Below are 6,000 nucleotides of genomic sequence, written 5' to 3' on the forward strand. Positions count from 1 at the left end.
CCTGAGTTGAGCAACTGCTTGTTCATTTATTCATTCATTCATTCATCCATTCAGGAAACACATATTTAGTACATCATGTTTCAAGAGCAGTCTAAGTTCTTGTAAAGAAAAGTAAGGGGACTATTCCTTCTGCCCTTAAGGAGTATACCTTCCAGGTTTCTGGTGTTATCCAGGTTTTTAGTCTCAGCAAATGATGACTATATCTTGTCAAATAAACACAAATCCATGGGCTTCTCCAGTGGCACAGTGGTTAAGAATCTGCCTGCCAATGCAGGCAACACAGGTTCGAGTTCTGGTCAAGGAAGATCCCACATGCTGCGGAGCAACTAAGCCCATGCTCCACAAATACTGAGCCCGCATGCTACAGCTACTGAAGCCCGCGCGCCTAGAGCCCGTGCTCCGCAACAAGAGAAGCACCGCAATGAGAAGCCCACGCACCGCAATGAAGAGTAGCCCCCCGCTCACCGCAACTAGAGAAAAGCCCGTGCGCAGCAACGAAGACCCAACGCAGTCAAAAATAAAATAAATAAATTTATTAAACAATAAATAAATAAATAAATAAAATATGTAGTTTAAAAAACACACACACACAGACACAAATCCAGACTTAGGTAAGAGACTTAGAGACTTTAATTAGACTATTGCAATAGGGAGAACACTCGCATCTGAGAAATCTGCAAACGTCTTAAAATCAAACAGAAAAAGGGTTTTCTTTTATGGGGTAGAGGAGAGGCAAGTATAGATAAGCAGAATCTTTGGAGGGAAAGCTGAACATGCAAGGGGAAATACCAGTGAGGTTTGGCAGGGAAAGTGTTCCGTTGTGGTCGGGCAATTCTCAGGAGAGGCTGATGGTGGGGGGGGGGGCATATCCCAGTGTTTTTGTGCTTGCTCAAGCTTGGGGGAAAGCAGGGTTCAGGGGCCTGGAGTGAAGAGAGAAGCCTGCCTAAAGTGTGGTCAAGGTAAAGCAGAGGTTAACCAAGAGGCAGTTGTGGACCCTTGGTCCATCTGCTGACACTTTTGATAAGTGTCGGGTGGGTGGCCGAAGTCCAAGACAAGTGCTGATGAGCTGCCCTCCTGCCATTTTCCAATAACCATCCACTCACACACCCACACACGGACAGACCCATAGGGCTCCTATCCTGTGGTGATTCTGATTGCTTTACTCTATATTTCTAGGCCACAAGCAGTAGCTTTGCTTCCAATGGGTAAAATTCAACCTAGTTATCCCCAAAGCACACCCTATAGCCAAAGAAAATGAGGAAACAGGTTCAGATATATTCTTCTGTCTCCTGGATGGAAAAGTCAGAAGAATGAGAATAGAATTTGTAACTTTCAAATCATGAGAAGAAAAATAAAATAAATAAAACGACCAATCTAACAAAAGGCAAGAAATAAGGAGGGGAAAAAGGCAAAAAAAACCCCAAAACATGGTAGAGAGAAAACTCAAAATAAGGTATTAGGAAGAGATATGAACATATCATTAAGTACAATAAATTATGAACAATTTGTTATCAAAGAAAAGAAAGGTGTTCAATCTGGATTTTAAAAATCCAGTTACATGCAATTGTGTGACTTACAAGTGTTCAGTTATCTACTGCTCCATGACAAACCACTCCAAAACTTAGTGGTTAAAGACAAAAATGTTTCTCACAATCTGTGGGTTGGCGATCTGGGCAGTTCTGCTGGTCTTGCCTGGGATCACTCATGCGGCTGCTGCCAGAGGACAGCTCGACTGGCGCTGGAGAGTCTGGGATGTTTTCAGTCCCTGCGTGGCGGTTGGTAATGGCTGTCGGCTGGGGCTCCTCAGTTCTCTTCTGCGTGGCCTCTCATCCTGCTGGAGGTTGGGTGGGGCTTCTTCACAGCATGATGATCATGGGGCTCCCGGGGGGGGGGAAAGAGGGAGCTGCAAGGCCTCTTAAGACCCAATCTCAGAAATCACAGGTCACTTCTGCCACATTCTATTGGTCAAAGCAGTCACAAGTCCAGCTCATGCTGGTTGGTGTTAGGAGTGACTGCAGAAATATCTGGGATCAGATTAAGAATGTATTGAGCTGGGGATACATTTGGGTTCAGTGACATATATATGTTTATGTGGTTTTCAGTCACTTCCTTATGCAATTGTGATTGCTCACATCTGATTGTAAAAATGATGTTTGGGAATACTCCCATCACCCACTGGGCCAACTTACCTGGCACCGTGACTGGAAGGTGCAAGGCCAAACATTTTATCATGATATGAATCTGTTCTATGGCATCTGGCAATTACATATGTGGGCAGAAGAGAAAAAACAAGGTTTGAGATGTATGGAGCCAACAGCTGGTCTGTGGAAAATTCTTCCCCTCATCAGACTTATAAAACTGTAAGAAGAGAGTTCAGTTCTCACTGAAGCTTGGTCAATGCCAATGGTCAGTGTTGTCAGGAATATATTCAATATTGCAAAATAGACCAATACCTTCCAAATACTAAGGGAAAATCATCTCAGACTTAGAATTCCATACCCAGCCAAATTATTGATTAAATGTCAGGGCACATTTCTTTTTTCTTTTTGAGTGGGAATCACATGAGATGGAATTTATCAGAGTCCCTGTGTCTGTGGGGCACAAAACTACCATAGTATTATAAATGTCAAGTCCACTCATGTGAGGTCATGTGTTTTATGAATCTCAACTAGAAATAATAGAAAATGAATTTTGATCAAACGTGCTACAGGAAAGACTGAAGTACCTTTTTATTCTCTCAATGGGAAATATAAAATGTTACAAAATCATTACCACTATGAAGCACTGGTGGCTTTGGAATGTGTGGACTTGGCCAGGCTGAACTGTTCCCCAGAATTCCCTTTCTTATATGTCTCCATTTAGGGTGACCACAAGAGACATTTTGGAGGGAGAGTTAGAGAGCAGGAGGGAAGCAGCAGCTACTTTGTAGCTCACACACTTTGCTGCTTTCCAGCTGGCTCACCTCCTTGGTGTGGGGCAGCAGCCGGGAAGGCAACTGCTCCCCCTTCCCCTAGATCCTCTTCAGCCTCTCCAACTCCTGAGTCAGCTGTGTTTTTAGCTCTGCGAGGTACAGTACCAGCTTCCCCCACAGGACATCCACACCATCAAGGGTGGAGACAATTCTAGTCTGTCCTTGTGGGTCCCAGCTTATGCTCTTGGGTGCCAGCTTGTCCTTGCTCTCCCCGTTTACATCCAACTTCCTTTCCACCCTGCCTGTCCTGCAAATTTCAAGCTCCAGCTTCAGATGCAAAGGCAACAGTCATGTAAAGCATGTTTAACCAGCTCCCCCAGTGTGCAAGGTCAAAGCCCTGTAACAGATCCATAGATAGATAGATAGATAAGATACATATATGGACAGTTAGATGATAGGTGGATGGATAGATAGACAAAAGATACATAGATGGATAGATAAATAGATGATAGATGGATAGATAGATAGAAATTTTTCCTTCTAGTGAGATTGACTTCTGATTGAATCTCAACTAATGCAGAAGCCATCAGAGACACAACTAAAATTTCAGGAGGAAAATTATTACAGAGGTATGTTAGACTTAGACTAATGTTAGACTAATTTCCTGGATTTTGTGATGTTTGTGGTATTTGTTACCATTTTCAAAAATGCAATTTGTTGTGATTTCTTTTCTCACTCTTAAGTATTTTCTGTCATATTTAATTTTGTATAATTATATATCTTAGGCCCCACGAAACCAGGATCCTTTCCTGCTTCTCTAGAGAATGTGCTCCATCAAAAAGAGGGAATAAACCAAAAAGAAGAAGACAGAGGATCCAGGAAACAGGAGGTCCGACATCAGACAGGGCAAATTGGAGGATGATGGTGCAGGGAAGTGCCAGGATGGGAACTGTGCAGCAGAGGCCTAGGGAGCAAGCAGCCTGGATGGGAGCAGGAGGAAGGAGGGCTTCAGGGGAGTGTCTCCAAGAAAAGAAAAGAAACTGACCAAATATCTCACTTTTAAGAATATACTGAGAGAAAATGTATATTTCTGCAATAAGTTTTAGGGTACAGTAATAGAAATAAAGAAAATAAACAAATGGGGGGAAAAAAAAAAACAAACCTAAGGTGGACTTCCCTGATGGCTCAGTGGTTAAGAATCTGCCTAGGGCTTCCCTGGTGGCGCAGTGGTTGAGAATCTGCCTGCCAATGCAGGGGACACGGGTTCGAGCCCTGGTCCGGGAAGATCCTACATGCCGCGGAGCAACGAGGCCCGTGAGCCACAATTACTGAGCCTGCGCGTCTGGAGCCTGTGCTCCGCAACAAGAGAGGCCGCGACAGTGAGAGGCCCGCGCACCGCGATGAAGAGTGGCCCCCGCTCGCCGCAACTGGAGAAAGCCCTCGCACAGAAACGGAGACCCAACACAGGCAAAAATAAATAAAAAATAAAAATAAAGGAATTCCTTAAAAAAAAAAAAAAAAAATGAATCTGCCTGCCAATGCAGGGGACAGAAGTTCGATCCCTGATCCAGGAAGATTCCACATGCTGCAGAGCAACTAAGCCAGTGCGCCACAACGACTGAGCCTGCACTCTAGAGCCCACGACCCACAACTACTGAGCCCATGTGCCGCAACTACTGAAGCCCAAGCTCTCTAGGGTCCACATGCCGCAACTACTGAGCCCGCGTGCTGCAACTACTGAAGCCCGCGCGCCTAGAGCCCATGCTCCGCAACAAGAGAAGCCACTACGATGAGAAACCCACGCACCGCAACGAAGAGTAGCCTCTGCTCACTGCAACTAGAGAAAGCCCGCGCGCAGCAACGAAGACCCAACACAGCCAAAAAAAAAAAAAAAAACAACAACAGCGAAGGTAATGATCAGCTCCAGGGAGAACAAAAGCTTCTACAAGAAAAGAAATATAAGCATAATTAATTACATAAACCAGCTGTGAATAATGTTTGGGTAATTATCATAATTGTAAACACTGAACGTTGATTTAGGCAAAAAATATAATTTAATCATATTGGAAGGATAGAGGGAGGGGCGTGAGAGAAAGAGTTTGTGAGAGAGCTAGTTCTTCAACTTCCATAGACAGTCGATAAGTAACATACAAAATTGAAAAAATAACACAAAAGCATGTTTTTTTTTTAATATGGTGGGAAATATTGGAAAAAGTAGCTGAAAAAGTTGAAAGTTTTTGCCTTAGGGAACTGAAATCAGGACTATTTTTTCATTATAAGCCTTAGAGAATTATTTCATTAAAAATAAATTTTAATAATAGAAAAAGATACATTAGGTGTATACTTTTTTAAAAGCAGGAGTTGTGATATTAACATCAGAAAAAAATAAAATTCAAAGCAACCCACATTAAAAAAAACAAGGAAACTATTTTATATTAATAGATGGTAATAGTCCACCAAGAAGATATAATGGGCATAAACATGTATGCATCTACTAATACAGCTTTGACAGAAGTATAAGGAGCAAACAAATCTACAATCAAAGTGGGAGATTTTTAACCATCTCTCAGGAGATTAGATCAGATAGAAAATAAGTAAGGCTATGAATGTTTTGATGATAAGTAGCTTGATGTAAAAAGTTACCTAAAATATTTTACCCAGTAATTGGAAAGTACATATTTTCTTCAAGAACACATTGTTTTCCCCCCAAATTAAAGATTTTTAGGCCACAAAAGAAATCAATAAAATTCACAAAACAGAAATCATACATGACACCTTCACAAACCACATATAATAAAATTAGTTGTTTTTTTTTTTAAAGAATAGCCAAAAGAAACAATAGCAACAACCACCACAAAACCATCTACTTGAGAAATTTAAAATACAATTAGGAAAACTCTTGAGTTAAAGAGGAAATTCAAACTGTAATTACAAACTTTTTTTTACCTTGGTCAAATATATACATAACATAAAATTCAACCACTTTTAAGTGTACAATTCAGTGGCATTAAGTTCATTCATACTGTTATGCAACCATCACCACTATCCATCTCCAGAAGTTTTTCCATAATCCCATACTGAAACACAGA

Source organism: Balaenoptera musculus, chromosome 2 (genome assembly GCF_009873245.2).
Source record: "Balaenoptera musculus isolate JJ_BM4_2016_0621 chromosome 2, mBalMus1.pri.v3, whole genome shotgun sequence".
Lineage (NCBI taxonomy): Eukaryota > Metazoa > Chordata > Mammalia > Artiodactyla > Balaenopteridae > Balaenoptera > Balaenoptera musculus.